The sequence below is a fragment of the Hylobates moloch genome, unplaced genomic scaffold, assembly GCF_009828535.3.
Source record: "Hylobates moloch isolate HMO894 unplaced genomic scaffold, HMol_V3 SCAFFOLD_19, whole genome shotgun sequence".
Taxonomy (NCBI): Eukaryota; Metazoa; Chordata; class Mammalia; order Primates; family Hylobatidae; genus Hylobates; species Hylobates moloch.
The window spans coordinates 11,536,280-11,554,397 of record NW_026652294.1 but is presented as its reverse complement, the minus strand read 5'-3'; the positions used below and the strand labels follow the sequence as shown (position 1 = coordinate 11,554,397).

General features: G+C 46.5%; 1 protein-coding gene and 1 long non-coding RNA gene across 7 annotated transcripts in view; one reads left to right on the top strand and one right to left on the bottom strand.

Annotated features, from left to right (window-relative positions):
• Window positions 1-948: 948 nt before the first annotated feature.
• On the bottom strand, window positions 949-16,538 carry LOC131381960 (uncharacterized). The gene is made up of 3 exons (XR_009211061.1): window positions 16,308-16,538; window positions 6,994-7,091; window positions 949-1,003 (listed from the first exon to the last, which is right to left on the bottom strand). It is a non-coding gene; the product is annotated as an uncharacterized LOC131381960 (long non-coding RNA).
• Window positions 16,539-16,662: 124 nt separating this feature from the next.
• The window catches only part of ASCC2 (activating signal cointegrator 1 complex subunit 2), a 52,082-nt gene continuing 50,626 nt past the window's right edge, over window positions 16,663-18,118 (top strand). For 4 of the 6 annotated variants that reach the window (XM_032139290.2, XM_032139286.2, XM_058431342.1 and 1 more), the window contains exon 1: window positions 16,663-16,762. The gene's annotated coding sequence lies outside the window, so the exon portion shown is untranslated. The remainder of the gene's footprint in view (window positions 16,763-18,118) is intronic. The other 2 variants (XM_058431341.1, XM_032139292.2) reach the window with 2 other exon arrangements.

Sequence of the window (18,118 nt, the reverse complement as noted above, 5' to 3'; positions counted from 1 at the left end):
AGTGAGCATGTGACCAAAGTGGCCCAGCCAACCTGACTCTCAAGACTGGCTTGGAATGCTGAAACACATGTGTTCTTTCTGTGCTCAAGGGAAGAAGGAAACCCATGGCGCCAGCTGCTGCTGGAGGGCATCTTAAGACCCCAAGGTGAATCAGTCTCAGTAAAACACCTCACTATATATGGCAGAGCACGAAGACAAAACCGGTCCCTGAGGACACAGGTGAGTTGTTGGATCAGCCAAACTCGAAGCTCAACTTACTTCTGGATCTCCAGTTATGTGAACCAATTGTTCCCCTTCACTGTTTAAGTCCATTTATGGTGGATATTTTGTTACCTGCAAGCTGAATGCAAACCTAACCAAGCCTGAACTTAAACCTAAAAAAGAACCATTAGTTCATGTAATAGAAAGGTCCCAAGCTGGACGCAGTGGCTCATGCCTGTAATCCCAGCACTTTGGGAGGCCGAGGCAGGTGGATCACCTGAGGTAGGAGTTGGAGACCAGCCTGGCCAACATGGTGAAAGCCCATCTCTACTAAGAATACAAAAATTAGCCCAGCATGGTGGCGCATGCCTGTAATCCCAGCTACTTGGGAGGCTGGGGTAGGAGAATTGCTTGAATCCAGGAGGTGGAGGCTGAAGTGAGCCAAGATCGTGCCACTGCACTCCAGCCTGGGTAACAGTCGGAGACTCTGTCTCAAAAAATAAATAAATAGAAGAAAAGTCCCAGGGTAGAGACACTCCGAATAAGCCGAGGCTTTACATCCATGATCTCATTTGATTGTCATCTCATACTGGTGACTACTATTCAGATCCCCATTTAGTAGATGAGAAAAAAAAAGATTTAAAAAATTGATGGCTCTTACCCAGTAGTTCTCAAGCAGAAGAAATTTTGCACCCCCGCCGCAACCCAGGGGACCAGGGACACTTGATAATGTCTACAGACATTTTTGGTTGTCTTAACTTGGGGATGGAGAAGGGGAAGGAGGGAGCTGTGGTACTGGCACCTAGTGAGTAGAAGCCAGAAATGATACTCAATATCCTACAATGCATGGAACAGTCTCCCACAACAAGGAATTATCCAGGCCAAAATGTCAATAGAGCTGACATTGAGAAACCCTGCTTGATTAATCCAGGGTCACTTGGATGGTAGGCTCAGATTCAAACCCAAATCACTCCACAGAATGCTGCTTGAGCCCACTCTAAATATGTAATACATCCCTATGCCAGAGTCAGCCAAAGGGTGGCTAGAGCTAAGGCTCAGGAAAGCGAGAGGTCTGAGAGCCCAGGGGTTATGGAGCCCAGCCACTTCAGGGGCACCATAATCTTGTACCAACTTCACTCTCTGTCAAGTGCATTCCAGGGTGAGCCCCTTGTGGATTCCTGTATAATTTATTGGCCCTGGGGGCCTGTGCTTTGGAGGACCTAGGGATGTCTGTGGCTCCATGCCCAGGGTCCCAATTCCATTTCCATTTCTACCTATTTGCCTGGCATTTGCTTTCCAAAATTGGAAATTAATAATTCATTGTGCAGGATGAATAATTCAGCAGAGAGGACAAAGGGCCAATGGCAGTGGTTGGCATCACAAAATCAGTCTATGTTTTCTTCTAAAGGGAGAGGGGACTGGGTGCAGTGGCTCATGCCTATAATTCCAGCACTTTGGGAGGCTGAGGCAGGTGGATCACCTAAGGTCAGGAGTTCAAGACCAGCCTGGCCAACATGGCAAAACTCCATCTCTACTAAAAAATGTAAAAATTAGCCATGTGTGATGGTGCATGCCTGTAATCTCAGCTACTTGGGAGGCTGAGGCAGGTTGAACCCAGGAGGCGGAGGTTGCGGTGAGCCGAGATTGTGCCATTGCACTCCAGCCTGGGCGACAGAATGAGACTCCGTCTCAAAAAATAATAATAATAAAAACACAAAATTAGCCAGGTGTGGTGGCACACTCCTGTAGTCCCAGCTGTTTGGGAGGCTGAACATCAAGGATCACTTCAGCCTGGAAGGCTGAGACTGCAGTGAGCTGTGATTTTGTCACTGCAGTCTAGCCTGGGTGACACAGAAAGAATCTGTCTCAAAAAAATGAAATACTGGGCCAGCCGCAGTAGCTCACACCTGTAATCCCAGCCCTTTTGGAGGCCCATGTGTGCAGGTTGCTTGAGCCCAGGAATTAGAGACCAGCCTTGGCAACTTGGCAAAGCTTCATCTCCATTAAAAACAAATAAATAGCCAAATAGCCGGGTGCGGTGACTCATGCCTATAATCCCAGCTACTCAGGAGGCTGAGGCAGGAGAATCACTTGAACCCAGGAGGCAGAGGTTGCAGTGAGCCGAGATCGTGCCATTGCACCCCAGCCTGGGTGACAGAGTCAGACTCTGTAAAAAAAAAAAAAAATATATATATATATATATGTATATATATATAAAATAAAAATTAAAAGAAAATAAAATAATAAAAAATAAAGGGAGATGGAGCTGGGTGCAGCAACTCACACCTATAATGTAATTCCAGCACTTTGAGAGGCCAAGGCAGGAGGATCACTTGAGCCCAGGAGTTCAAGACCAGCCTGGGCAACATAGTAAGATCTCATCTCTAAAAAAAAAAAAAAAAAAAAAAAAATAGTCGATGCCTATAGTCTTTAGCTACTTGGCAGGCTGAGGCAAGAAGATCACATGAGGCCAGGAGATCAAGGCTGCAGTGAGCCATGGTCACACCACTACACTCCAGCTTGAGTGAGAGTGGGAACCCAACTCAAAAAAATAAAAAATAAAATAAAGGGAAAGGGAAAAAGAAACTCTACATCCAGGGTGATCTCTGGATGAAAATGACACCAATACTGGATAATTTAAACAAGCTCCCCTTTTGGGAATGGGCATTGGTGAAGACATTGGGGCTGCCTGAAGGGAATTCTGGACTGTGTTTCCCTCCCCACATCACTTTCAGCCTCTTGAACCTTCACAGTCCATTACAGCCCAGCTTGATTGGCACCTACTCCAGGAAGCTTTCCCTGACATCCCTAACCAACTGAAGCTGAAAATGTATTTCTCTCTGATTCCATGTATTAGCCACTGACCACTGCCCTGACCACTGCCTGCCTCACAGCCTCACACTAAGCCATGTTTCTGTCACCAGAGATTCTTGGGCCTTGAGATGGCTTTTCTAGCTAGAAGGGAAGAAGAGGTTCAGCAGGGTGCTGGTGTGAGTTGCTCTTAGCCTTTTGAGGATGTTTCTTTGAGAATCAGATGAAGCCTCTCAGTCTCTCTACTGAAAAATATTCCCTAAACACAACTGTGTACAATTCAAGGGGGACACAGATCTTGGGAGCCCCTTCATGGACCTGGGTTTAGAATTCATGCCTCATGGGGAGCCTTCTGTTAAGAAGAGGAACTACAGTTGTTCAGAACATGTGCTATGGTTTGAATGTGTCCCCTTCAAAATTCAGGTGTTGCCAATGTGACAGTATTAAAAGGTGGAGCCTTTACGAGGTGATTGAGTCATGAGGGCACTGTCCTCATGAATAGGATTAGGTGCCCTCATGAAAGGATTTTTTTTTTTTTTTTGCTCTTGTTGTGCAGGCTGGAGCGCATTGCCACAATCTTGGCTCACTGCAATCTCTGTCTCCCAAGTTCAAGCAATTCTCCTGCTACAGCCTCCTAAGGAGCTGGGATTACAGGCGCCTGTCACTATGCCCAGCTAATTTTCTGTATTTTTAGTAGAGATGGGGTTTCACCATTTTGGCCAGGCTGGTCTTCAACTCCTGACCTCAGGTTATCCACCCACCTCGGCCTCCAAAATTGCTGGGATTACAGGCATGAGCCACTGGGCCCAGCCTCATAAAAGAATTTGATGGAGGGAGTTCAACCTTCTTGCCCTTCCTCCTACTGCCATGCAAGGACACAGTGTTCCTTCTCTCTGAAGGACACAGCAACATGGCGCCATCTTGGAAGCAGAGAGCAAGGCCTCATCACACAACCAAACCTGCTAGTGCTTTAATCTTGGACTTCCCAGCCTCCTGAACCATTAGAAATAAATTTATGTTCTTTGTAAATATCTCAGCCTCGAGTGTTCTGTTTTAACAGCACAAATGGACTAAGACAGCATGGAAAACAACTCAGTCTCTCAGTCTTGCCTCTCCCCAAAATGGCCCTGTCTCAGGGCCAAGGTATTTTAAGGAAGTCAGTAATCAGCAAGGAGCTATTAGATGCCTTCTTTGTGACCCTAGGCAAGTCATTGCCCATCTCTGGACCACAGTTTTTTACTTGGAATTGGAAGAGTTGGTCTAGATTATCCTAGCACTTTGATTCAATCATTCAGTCAGCAAATATTTATTGCACACTATAAGATGCCAGGTACCAAGCTAAGCACTGGGGATAGGGTTGGTGAACAAAACAGATGAGGTCTCTAATTTGTCAGAACACATAGCCTAATGAAGGAGTCAATCATTGATTGACCACACAATAAATACAAGAAGATAAGCTGTGACCAGTGACACACAAGGGAAGCGAAGGGAGCTAACTAGGAATGTGTATATCAGGAAAGTGATTATAACCTGGGAAAAAATGAGATGAAGAGGAGGCTTTACCTTGACAAGGAGAGCAGGGGCCAAGGAAGCAGCATGGGCTAGTGCCCTGAGGTGTGAAGGGGCCGTTGTACTCAAGGAATTAGGTCAGAGTAGCTGCAGACTGAAATCTCTGGGGACTGTGCAAGCCCAGAGAGCAGATACCCAGCAAGAAGAGAAAGTAGGGTTCCCCTCTTTTCATGATGGTCAAGGCAAATCTTCCAGTAACTTATTTTCAAACTCTCTCAAGGAAAGCTAAAGAGCTGGCGATATTCCACTGGATTGAAACCCCAGGTTTAATGGCCAAAACTACTAAGTGTCAATATTTTCCATCAAAGGCCGGGCGCGGTGGCTCACACTTGTAATCCCAGCACTTTGGGAGGCCGAGGTGGGCAGATCACGAGGTCAGGAGATCGAGACCATGATGAAACCCCATCTCTACTAAAAATACAAAAAATTAGCTGGGCGTGGTGGCGGGCACCTGTAGTCCCAGCTACTCGGAGAGGCTGAGGCAGGAGAATGGCGTGAACCCGGGAGGCAGAGCTTGCAGTGAGCCGAGATTGCGCCACTGCACTCCAGCCTGGGCGACAGAGCGAGACTCCGTCTCAAAAAAAAAAAAAAGGAAATTCCTTCCTTTCAGATCCTACATGGAAAGTACAAGATGTGGCTGGGCATGGTGGCTCACACCTGTAATCCTAACACTTTGGGAGGCTGAGCTGTGAGGATTGCTTGAGTCCACGAGTTTGAAACCAGCTTGGGCAACACAGCAAGACCTCATCTCTAAGAAAAAAATTTTTTTAAATAGCTGGGCACAGTGCTTGTGCCTGTAATGCCAGCCATTCAGGAGTCTGAAGCAGGAGGATCTCTTGAGCCAGGAGGTCAAGGCTTCAGTGAGCTGTGATCACTGACACTGCCCTTTAGCCTGGGCAGCAGAGCAAGACCTTGTCTCAAAAAAAAAAAAAAAGTTCAAGATGCTACCAAATAAAAAATGTTAAATCTTGACGTGAAGCAAAATGTTCGCTGCCCCAACCCCCTCTGAATTTAAACCATGTCCCAGCCCTTGAGGAATTGTTTCTACTTCCTGGTTCTGTGGCTTTATTGTCCCACCCTGATGATTATAGAGAGACCTGAACATGCCAACTGCCACTTTGATGGGTGGTCTGAGTGCAGAGTCTCCAGGCTGCATGGAGGCAGACAGAACCACCCTTTCATCTCCCTGGGTGGGGCTTTAGGCTAGAGCCAGCATGGAAGCTTTGGTTCCAGTGCCCATTCTGCCATCCCCCCGACTGCTGGGTAACTCTGGAAAGGCCCCATTCCCTCTTTGGGCCTCAGTTTCCTTATCCATACAATGAGAGGTTTGAATTACATGTTCTGTAAGAGTTTTCTTCGATTTGAGGGTTCTCTGCCCTCTGATTTCTACAATGTGTTAACTCTGACTTTTTTTTTCATCTTTCTGACTGTTGTTCACAGACCAGTGACAGGAGGCAAGACAATTACTATTTGTAAATTATAATGAATGGATAATTAGCTGCCTTCAAATTAAAGCTCTTTTCCTGGAAGCCAGGAGACCTGGTTTTTAAGTTGTTTACCATTATCGTCACTTAATGCTGTTTTCTCTCTAAAACCAAAAGGGGTAGGAGACAATGACAAGCAGATGTTTTGTTATTAGGGGCCCTGGGGGATGATTTGAGACTTTTCACTGCAGTGATCATTCTCTAGATTCTTCTGGAGTCAGCAGAAGCTTTGATGAACTCAACAGAGGCCGGGGGATTGGACAGACACAGAACGGAGGCCTATTGAAAGAAAGCCTGGCTTAATAGAAAGCTGCTGGGGACAGCAGTTCCTGGCTGAGGACAGTGTGGATTATGAAATTAATATATTTATGTAACACTTTGCAAAGAGATTTCAACTGCCATTATTTCATTTTCTCATGAGGACACTTTGCCAATGTTTGAGCTCACACCACTATTACTTCTCACATGAATCTTTTTCGTTAAATGATCTCATTGGCTGTGGTTGATTTCCTGTTAAAATGGTCACCAAAGATCTATAAGACAGAAAATAGACTACTAGTTGCCCATGGATGGGGAGAACAACTAATTCCTCTCCACTTGAATCACAGCTGGCCTTGTAACTTGCTTTGACCAATAGAATGTGGACAAAGTGATAGTGTGGCGTTCCAGAGCCTAGGGCTTAAGAAATATGGCAGCTTCATTCATCCCTGAGAGGTCTTACAAAGATAAATACATACATACATACATACATAAAAAGAAATACGGCAGCTTCAGCCAGGCGCCGTGGCTCATGCCTATAATCCCACCACTTTGGGAGGCCAAGGCAGGTGGCTCATCTGAGGTTGGGAGTTTGAGACCAGCCTGACCAACATGGAGAAACCCCATCTCTACTAAAAATACAAAATTAGCCAGGCATGGGGGTACATACCTGTAATCCCAGCTACTCAGGAGGCTGAGGCAGGCGAATCACTTGAACATGGGAGGTGGAGGTTGTGGTGAGCCAAGATCGCGCCATTGCACTCCAGCCTGGGCAACAAGAGAGAAACTCCATCTCAGAAAAAAAAAAAAGAAAGAAAGAAAAGAAAAGAAATATGGCAGTTTCTTGGCTAGGCACAGTGGCTACTGCCTATAATCCCAGCAATCTGGCTAGCCAGGGCAGGTAGATCGCTTGAGCCCCAGAGTTCAAGACCAGCATGGGCAACATGGCAGAACCCCAAATTTACAAAAATTAGTTGGGCATGGTGACATGCGTCTGTGGTCCCAGCTACTTGGTGGGGCTGAGGCAGGAGAATTGCTTGAGCCCAAGAGGTCGAGGCTGCAGTGAGTCGTGTTCACACCACTGTACTCCAGCCTGGGTGACAACGTGAGACCCTGTCTCAAAAAAACAAAAAACAGGCCAGGCGCAGTGGCTCACACCTGTAATCTCAACACTTTGGGAGGCTGAGGCCTGGCCAACATGGTACAACCCCGTCTCTACTAAAATACAAAAATTAGCTAGGCGTGGTGACAAGTGCCTATAATTCTGGAGGCTAAGGCAGGAGAATCGCTTGAACCCAGGAGGTGAAGGCTGCAGTGAGTTGAGATCATGCCACTGCACTCCAGTCTGGGTAACAGAATGAGACTCAGTCTCAAAAAAAAAAAAAAAAAAAAAAGAAATATGTTTTCCATTTTTACCCTCTTGGGGTCTAAACCACCACATAGAAGCTCCGGCTATACCAATATTTCTCAAGCTCATCATTGTTAATACTTTGGGTCAGATAGTTCTTTGTGGTGAGGCTGTTCTGTGCATTGTAGGATGTTTAGCAGCATCCCTGGCCTCTAATTCCTAGTTCCTCCAATAGTGACAACCAGAAATGTCTCCAGACATTGCCATATGTCCCCTGTGGGAGAAAATCACCCCTGCTTGAGAACTACTGGACTAGACTACTGAATGATGAGAGAGACCATGTGGCAAGAGAGCCCCACCCAGCTGCCAGCTATTCCAGCTACCCCAGCTCAGATGCCAGACATATGAATGATGCTGTCTGGGACATTCCAGCCTCAAATGAGCACCTAACTCAATGTAACCAAATGATAACATTAGCTGACACTACGTGGAGCAGAAGAACCATTCAGCTTAGCCCAGCCAATTCACAGAATCATGAGGCATAATACATCTTTATAAGCCACTACATGTGGGGATAGTTTATCATGCAGCTACAGATAACTGCAACACAGGCCTAGCTCCATTCTTTTTTCTTTTTTTTTAAGGCAGGGTCCTGCTCTGTCAGCCAGTCACTGAGGCTGGAGTACGGTGGCATCATCATGGCTCACTGTGGCCTCAACCTCCTGGGCTCAAGTGATCCTCCTGCCTCAGCTTCCCAAGTAGCTGGTACTAGAGGCATGAGCCACCACCTGGCTTTTTATATTTTTTTGAAGAGACAGGGCCTCTCTATGTTGCCTAGGCTGGTCTCAAACTCTTGGGCTCAAGTGATTCTCCCATCTCGGCCTCCCAAACTGTTGGGATTACAGATGTGAGCCACTGCACCAGTGCTAGCTCCATTTTTGCTATCATCTATCCTGTCCACTGCCATGGCTATTAGAGTTATCTTATTCTTTTCACAAGACTGCCTACCATTGAATACTAGAGTTATCTTTCTAAAAATTCCTCAGCTCCCTTCAAGCACTCCAGGATCTTCCCCACCATCAGCTCCTTAGCATGGTCCACAAAGCCCTCCATAATCTGGCCTCTCCATAAAATGCCCTTAAACTCTGAGATTCAAGCTATACACATTTACTTGCAATTACCTGAATGGTCCATCTTCTTTTACACCTCTAGGTCTTTGCTCCTTTCCTTGTTATGTTCTACTAACCTGTCAGCTCCTAGATTTTCTGAAAACTCAGATTAAACAGCATCCTCTCCAGAAAGTCCATGCATATCCTACTACATAAGATGCTTTTCCGGCTGGGCGCGGTGGCTCACGCTTATAATCCCAGCACTTTGGGAGGCCGAGGCGGGCGGATCACGAGGTCAGGAGATCGAGACCACAGTGAAACCCCGTCTCTACTAAAAATACAAAAAATTAGCCGGGCGTGGTGGCGGGCGCCTGTAGTTCCAGCTACTCGGAGAGGCTGAGGCAGGAGAATGGCGTGAACCCGGGAGGCGGAGCTTGCAGTAAGCCAAGATCGGGCCACCGCACTCCAGCCTGGGTGACAGAGCAAGACTCCGTCTCAAAAAAAAAAAAAAAAAAAAGATGCTTTTCCTGGCTGGGGGTGGTGGCTCACACCTGCAATACCAGTTGGGAGGCCGAGGTGGAAGGATCACTTGAGCCTAGGAGTCCCAGGCTGCAGTGAGCAATGATGGTGCCACTGAGACCTTGTCTCAAAAAAAAAAAAAAAAAAAGCTTTTGGCCAGGCACGGTGGCTCATGCCTGTAATACCAGCACTTTGGGAGACTGAGGCAGGTGGATCACCTGAGGTCAGGAGTTCAAGACCAGCCTGGCCCACATGGTGAAAACCCATCTCAACTAAAAATACAAAAAAAAATTGCAGGGCATGGTGGCGGGCACCTGTAATCCCAGCTACTTCAGGAGGCTGAGGCAGGAGAATCGCTTGAACCCAGGATGCAGAGGTTGCAGTGAGCCGAAATTGCACCATTACACTCCAGCCTGGGCGACAAGAGCAAAACTCTGTCTCAAAAAAAAAAGCTTTTTCACTTATGACCTCAAAACATCGTATATATGCCTATCACAATACTTCTTAAACCATGCTATAATTTATATATCATTCATATTTCTAACAAGACTGTGAAAACTCTGAAGGCTGGAACTGAATCATTGCTTTATTGATGATAACTGGCACATACTAGGTGCTCAATGAATGTTGCTGAGTGATTATAGTAGGTTGAACAACTATTATTATACAGCTAAGGAAACAGAGGCTTAGGTAAGCTAAGAAATTTGTCCCAGTTTGCCTAGTAATTAAGGGATATAAATGGGCTTAACACCTAGATCATTAGACTCTACAACCAATCCATCAGCTACCCCTTTACCATGTACCTCTCCAGAACACCACTGGTCTAGTTAAAGAATACCAATTGGTGGGTACCCAAGGTACACCTGGTCTATTCGTAAGCTAATATCTCCTTATCCCTAATCTAGCAACTTGAAATGCCAGCCACTGTTTCTGGTCATAAGCTTGAACAGTTAATGATCTCACCCCTCTTGCCCCAGTGGGTACCAGTCATAATCTTTAGAAAAGGCTGGTCAACTAAAAGTGAGGAGGACTGAGCATCTAAAAGTTGTATTAGGACAGAAGCCCAACTCAAATGGCTTAAGCGAAACAGGTATGAGAAAAGCCTCAGGGTACCTGAATTCAGATTTGCCTAGATCCAGTGTTCGAATGATGTCATCTCTCTCTTTCATTCTCTCTCTGCTTGTCATTCCTTTTCTTGGCTCTGCTGTTCTTTGAGCTAGCTTCATTCTCAGGTTCTAGGTGGTGGCCTCCAGCCAGTATAAGCTTAGTTCATTCTTACTGCTAACAATCTCATCAGAAAGAGAGCTTCTCTTTCCTTTTGATTTCAAATAAAGATACCAGAATTGGGTATCACTGGATAGATTTGGCAGACTGGACGGAATGGCTTATGTCTGTAATCCTAGCACTTTGGGAGGCTGAGGCGGGAGGGTCACTTGAGACCAGAAGTTTGAGACAGGCCTGGGCAATATAGATCCTGTCTCTTAAAAACAAACAAACAAACAAAAAAGATTTAAACATTATGTATCCACTCTTGAGCCAATCACTGAATCACTGTGGCTAAAGGTTTAGAATATGCCAGGCTCATATTAGATTGATGTGGCAGCTTCCAAGATGGCCCCCAGTGATCCTGCCTTCTGATATCCATGCCCTTGTATAGTAAGACCCCTCCCACACTGAATCAAGACTGGCCTATGCGACCAGTAGAAATGTGGCCGAAGTGATAGTTTGTGACTTCCAAAGCTAGGTCATAAAGACATTGGTGCTTCTGCTTTGATCTCTTAGATTGTTCCCTTTGAGAGATGCCAAGGGATACGTGGTGGGGACACTCAACTAGCCCTGTAGAGAGGAACTGAGGCCCCTTGCCAATAGCCAGTACCAACCCGGCAGTCATGTGAGTAAATGATCCACCACGAAAGTGGATCCTTCAGCTCTAATCAAGCCTTCAGTCCTAGCTGACATCTGATTGCATCTTCCTGAGAGACCCTAAGCCAGAACCACCCAGCCAAGCCACTTTGGAACTCCCAACCCACAGACACCATATGGGATAATAAACTATTTTTTAAAATTGAGATGGAGTTTCACTGTTGCCCAGGCTAGTCTTGAACTCCTGGGCCCAAGTGATCCTCCCACCTTGGCTCTCAAAGTGCTGAGATTACAAGTGTGAGCCACTGCACCTGGCCTAAAAAACTATGATGACTGTTTTGTTTTGTTTAGATGGAGTCTTGCTCTGTTGCCCAGGCTGGAGTGCAGTGGTGTGGTCTTGGCTCACTGCAACCTCTGCCTCCTGGGTTCAAGCAATTCTCTTGCCTCAGCCTCCCAAGTAGCTGGGACTATAGGCACATGCCACCACGCCCGGCTAATTTTTTGTATTTTTAGTAGAGACGGGGTTTCACCATGTTAGCCAGGATGGTCTCGATCTCCTGACCTCGTGATCTGCCTGCCTCAGCCTCCCAAAGTGCTGGGATTACAGGCGTGAGCCACGGTGCCTGGCCTATTACTGTTTTAAACTACTGTATTGTGGGATGATTTGTTGCATAGCCCTAGATGACTAATACAATTTTGGACACTTAAACTCTGGGTAAGGGGTCAACCCCACTCCACACATACTGAAATGGGAGTGACGGTTCCCTAAGGAGTGATCAAGTTGCTATTGGTAGGAAAACAGAGGAAATAAACACTGGATGCCAAACAACAGCTAATCTCAACAGTGAGTGCTCTGCAAACACATGCTTGCTGGAGGACTGATGTGCAAAAGAAGGGAACACTGATTCATCTGAGGTGACTCAGAGTGGCTGGGCCAGGCAAGACTCAGACCTAGATATTTCAATGTCTATTATGTGGCACTGAATATTGACAGTTTTCTCCCTAGTTACCCCTAGACTTTATTGGTTATAAGAACCATGGACACTCCTCTCTTTTGCCAACCCAAACTGTTGTTCTTAAATTAGTTGTTTTTCTTTTAATCTAGAGGAGAAGCCAGGCCAAGAAATTACTCTGTATTTGCATGTTTGCAAATGACTTATGCATGATTTGAGTCCTCTCCTGTTAAACCGGCTTTTAAATTTAATTTCAGTTGGACACATACTAGCTCAGACAAGAATGTGTCCTTTGTAAACCAACATTCCTCATTAAGCTCTTTAGGCAAGGGAGAAAGATGAAAGAAATGTAAAAGTTAACGCTCCAGCTGATAGGGAGTGTCCTTTCTTCCTTCCTTTTCACTAACATTTTTTGAGCACCTACTGTGTTCTTGGCATTGTCTACATTATCTCATTTAAGCCTTCTGTTTTGTTTTGTTTTGTTTTGTTTCGAGACTGAAGTGCAGTGGCACAACCACAGCTTACTGCAGCCTCCACCTCCCAGGCTCAAACTATCCTCCCACCTCAGCCTCCAGGGTAGCTGGGACTACAGGTGTGTGCCACCACACCCAGCTAGTTTTTTTATTTTTATTTTTTGAGAGACTAAGTCTCATTATGTTGCCTGGGTTGGTCTTGAACTCTTGGCCTCCAGCAATCCTCCCACCTCAGCCTCTCAAAGTGCTGGGATTACAGGCATGAGCCACCACACCCAGCCTTAAGCCTTCTAATGATGATGAAGTGGATATTAACTACTTTGTTTAGCAGATGAGAAAACAGATCTGTTTGGAGAAGTTAGGTGACTTATTGGATGTTTTGTCTTCTTACAGTCATGTAATTTAGTTCCAAAACCTTAGTGATATGAACATCTTTGTACCCATAGGGAAAGATGGAACCAGTGCATATATTTTTTCCAGAACTACTATTTTAAGTTTTTCCTGGACCAAAGGCTGCTGTACGTGATTTTCTCCCAACCAATCACCAAGATACAGATTGCATTTTCCTTGTGCCCAGTGTGTGTGGATGATAGAGAAGAAAAAACAAAATAAAACAAAAACACACAGTTTCTGGCACCTTTTTCTGTCCCTTCCATGTCAGTAGAAGATCAGTTTTCCTAAAAATGACAGCAACAGGCTGGCATGGTGGCTCATACCTGTAATCCCAGCACTTTGGGAGGCTGAGGTGGGAGGATCGTTTGAGCCCAAGAGTTCAAGACCAGCCTGGGCAACATAGTGAGACACCATCTCCACAAAAAAATTAAAAATTAGCCAGGCATGGTGGTGCATGCCTATAGTCACACCTACTCAAGAGACTGAGACAAGAGAATTGTTTGAGCCCAGGAGGCAGAGGCTGAAATGAGCCATGATCACACCACTGCACTCCAGCCTGGGTGAAAGAGGGAGACCCTATCTCAAAAATAATAATAATAATAATAGTAACAGCAACAAAGGGAAACATTCACTGTTCTGATGCAGCTTGTGTCACTTGAGACCTCTTGGAGCTTGGGGCTAAACAGAGCTGAATTCAAATCCCCACTCCACGCACTTACCAGCTCTGTGACTCTGGTCTAGTCTTTAAACCTCTCTTTAAAACGGGGTAATAATAGCGTCTACCTCTTATCATTGTTACAAAGAGTCAAGGAGCACCTGGCTCAGTGGCTCACACCTGTAATCCCAGCACTTTGAGAGACCAAGACGGGCAGATCACCTGAGGTCAGGAGTTTGAGACCAGCCTGGCCAACATGACAAAACCCCATCTCTAATAAAAATACAAAAATTAGCCCAGCGCGCGCCTGTAGCCCCAGCTACTAGGGAGGCAGAGGCGGGAAGATGGCTTGAACCTGAGAGGCAGAGGTTGCAGTGAATCAACATCGTGCCACTGCACTCCAGCCTGGGTAACAGAGTGAGATTCCATCTCATTTAAAAAAAAAAAGTCAAAGAGATAATATATGTAAAATGCTTATTCCAGTGCCTGGGATGAAGCAAGGGTTTGACAAATGTGGTCATTATTATCACAACTGTCTTTATCTCTCTGCACCTCTACTTCCTCTGCTGCAGACCTGGGGTTGATATACACCCTCTAAGTATCTGTGGCAGGCAGACTCTAGAGTGGCCTCCATTGATTCACATCTTTTGGTATTCATGCCTTGTGTAATCCCCTGTGGGCAAATCCTGTGACTTGCTACTAACAAATAGAACATGGCAAAACTGATGTCACTTTCATGATTAGGTTACATGAGATTGTAATTTCTCTCTTGTTAGTAGAATCTCCTATTGCCTCCTTTTGTTTGTTTGAGACAGGGTCTTGCTGTATTGTGCAGGCTGGAGTGCAGTGGTGTGATCACAGCTAACTGCAGCCTCGAACTCCTGGGCTCAAGCAATCCTCCTGCCTCGACTTCCTAAGTAGCTGGGACTACAGGCATGCACCACCATGCCTGGCTAATTTTAAAAAGTTTTTTTTAGAGACGAACTCTAGCTATGTTGCCTAGGATGGCCTCAAACTTCTGGGCTCAGGCAATCTTCCCACCTTAGCACCCAAAGTGTTGGGATTATAGGCATGAGCCACTGTGCCCAGCCCCTATTGCCTTCTTTTATTTATTTATTTTTTTTAAAACTTTTTAGAGCCTGGGTCTTGCTATATTGCTCAGGCTCAATTTGAACTCCTAGGCGCAAACAATCCTCCTGCTTCAGCCTCCCAACCTGCTGGAACTATAAGCATATGCCACCACTCTTGCCTTTCCTATTAACTTTTAGGCTTGCATACTTTGATGAAGCAGGCTGCTACATTGGAGAAGCCTACATGACAAGCCTTTGGCCAAAATCCAGCTAGGAACTGAGACCCTTAGTCCAACAACCATTAAGGAACTGAATTTAGCCAGTAGACATGGGAACTCAGAAGCAGATCCTTTTTGAATTGAGCCTTTAAATGAGACTCCAGCCCTGGCTGATATCTTGATTGCAGTCTTGTGGGTGACCATGATGCAGAGGAGCCAGCTATGCCATCCTCAGATTCCTGGCCCACAGAAAATGTGAGATAATAAGTATGTTTGTTGGCCAGGTGTGGTGGCTATGCCTGTAACCCCAGCACTTTGGAAGGCCAAGGCAGGCGGACCACGACGTCAAGAGATCGAGACCATCCTGGCCAACATGGTGAAACCCTGTCTCTACTAAAAATACAAAAATTAGCTGGGCGTGGTGGCGCGTGCCTGTAGTCCCGGCTACTTGGGAGGCTGAGGCAGGAGAATCGCTTGAACGCGGGAGGCAGAGGTTACAGTGAGCCGACATTACACCACTGCACTCCAGCCTGGCGACAGAGTGAGACTCTGTTTCAAAATAAATAAATAAATAAATGTGTTTGTTATAAGTGGCAAGCAGTGTGTTGTTATAAGTTTGTGGTAATATGTTATGCAGCAATACAAAACTAATATAATATCCAGCCCCTCTCATCCCATTTCTGGTTTACAGCCCATCTCTCCTATTTCCTCAGCACACTGCATTCATCACATTGACTCATTGCTATTGGTTTTCTTGCACTTCCTATCTGGTAAGCCCCTTGAAGACAGGCACTGAACTAAGCATTCCTTGTAGCCCTAGTGCAGATAGCAGGGGTTGGCAGGAGTGTCCTGGGAAACATTTCACAATCCCAGGTTGGGGTTGTGTTCTCCATTCGGGGGCTTCTATAACACCCCAATAATGATGGTGGTTGGTTTTGAATTCTTACTGTGTACCAGGCACTGAGATGAAGCCAGGAATGTGTGTTCTTAACAAGTTTTCTGTGATGATTCTGATCCATAGCCAGGCTTAGGAACCACTAAACCTACATTACCTGAGACATTCTGTAGAAAAATTGCATCCTTCTCTAAGGATAGCTATACTTGTAACTTCCTTAAACAAAACAAAACTATACTGCATACATACAGAAAAACGCACAAATCTTAAGTGTATAATTTGATGAATTTTCCAAAGTGAACACATCTACATGGCTACCACCAAGATGAAAACACGGGGTGACCCCAGCCTCACTTGTGGCCCCTCCCAGCCCACAGCCCCAGAAGAAACCACCAATTTTAACACCATCACTACTCATGAACAGAGTACTGTCTTTTCTAGAATTTCCCGTAAATGAAATCGCAGTCTGTACTCGTACATCTGCTTACCACATTATGTTCGTGCTTTTGACTTGTTAAAATTTCTCTTCTGGATTAAATATGTAAAACTGTGACTAAAGAGGTCGGGCAGAAGGTGGAAGCCTGGGATTCCGAGACGTCCTCTCAGGTGCCATACTTGGATTTCCCGAGAGGTGTAATCACATATCCCGCCCTCAGCTGACCTATCTATCCTCTGCTTAAGCAGGAAGGGAGATAGGCGGGGAAGGGGCGTGGCTACAGACGCCGAGTGGGGGGCGGAGTCTTAAGAAAGAGGCGCAGCCCGGGTCCGGCTTTCCGGCGGTAGTTTGCTAGGCTCTGGGGGCGGGACCAGGCCGAGACTTCCTGTCTGCTCCTGCGGAATGGCAGTTTGACCCCGGAAGTCCGGGCGCTCAGGGAGCTGTCACCGTGGTCGGCGGCGGCGGCGGAGGCGGCGGCGGCACAGAGCCGGTGGTGGAGCCGCCGAGGTGAGTGCGTGGCTGGTTCCTGCCGGATGCAGGGCAAGGGACCCCGGAGGAGCCGCGGCTGTGCCTTGGGCAGCCTTGGCTCTCCCACCCTCTGGCCTCCATTGCGGGGCCCAAGCTTACGCTACCTGACGGGTTGTGAGCCGCCCCCCGAGACTTGGCCGCCAGGGTCAGGAGCCACGGGTTCGAAGTTCGGCCCCAGAGTGGCCTTGGACCAGCCACGATCCCCCCACGTCCTCACACCCGGGGCTTCAGTTTCCTCAGGGTTCAGTCATTCGTTCAGCAAATATTTGTGGGGTGCTTCCTATGTGCCAGACACAGATCTAGGCATTGGGGATACAAAGAAAGCAAGACAGACAAGGCTTCTGCCCTCATGGAGCTTACAGTCTAGTGGGAGGAGATGGTCAACGACAAGCAAATGCACGAGGTCATTAAAGCTATGATAGTAACTGGGAGAGTGGATACTATAGGCAGAGCCATCAGAAGGTCTCTGAGGAGACTAATATTTAATTGAGAGACTAGAGGAATGATGACAAAGAGGCTGAGGGAGCAGTAGCCCCGGGGATGCTCCCAGGCCATATTGTAATTGGGTGCTTGTAGGGAGCTCCCCCTCCCTTTCTTAGCTTTTGGCTTTTGCTATCCTGCCTGGCAGGGGAATACAGTGGTGGGCACAGACATAGTCGTGATTATTGTTTGTCCTGTTGGAACTTAAAGTTCAGATTGCCTAGTTAATTTCTTTTTTTTTCCCCCAAGACGGGGTCTTGCTCTGTCGCCCAGGCTGGAGTGCAGTAGCGTGATCTCGTCCCACTGCAACCTCCGCCTCCCGGGTTCAAGCAATTCTCCTGCCTCAGCCTCCTGAGTAGCTAGGATTATAGGCATGCACCACCACGCCCTGCTATTTTTTTTTTTTTTTTTTTTTTTTTTTTTTAGTAGAGACGGGGTTTCACCTTGTTAGCCAGGATGGTCTCGATCTCCTGGCCTCGTGATCTGCCCGCCTCGGCCTCCCAAAGCGCTGGGATTACAGGCGTGAGCCATCGCGCCCAGCCCTGCCTAGTTGATTTGTACCCATGCTTTAGACAAAAATTCAGGTCTTCCTTGACATCCTTTCTCCCTCAAGCCAGGTCTCTCTTTTAAATGCAGCCACAGCTTCATGAGCCTTATCTACATAGCTACATCATGGTATTGGTTTTTATTTGTTTGTATGGCTAATTGGAAAAGTATCTGTCTTTCTCCATTATGACTGTAAGCTCTGTGAAGGGCAGGACCAGGTTTGTTATTTGCCCACCTTAATATTCTCTGGGCATCAGTGCCTGCCACATAATAGGTGCTCAAAAATATTCGAATGGCCGGGCAGTGACT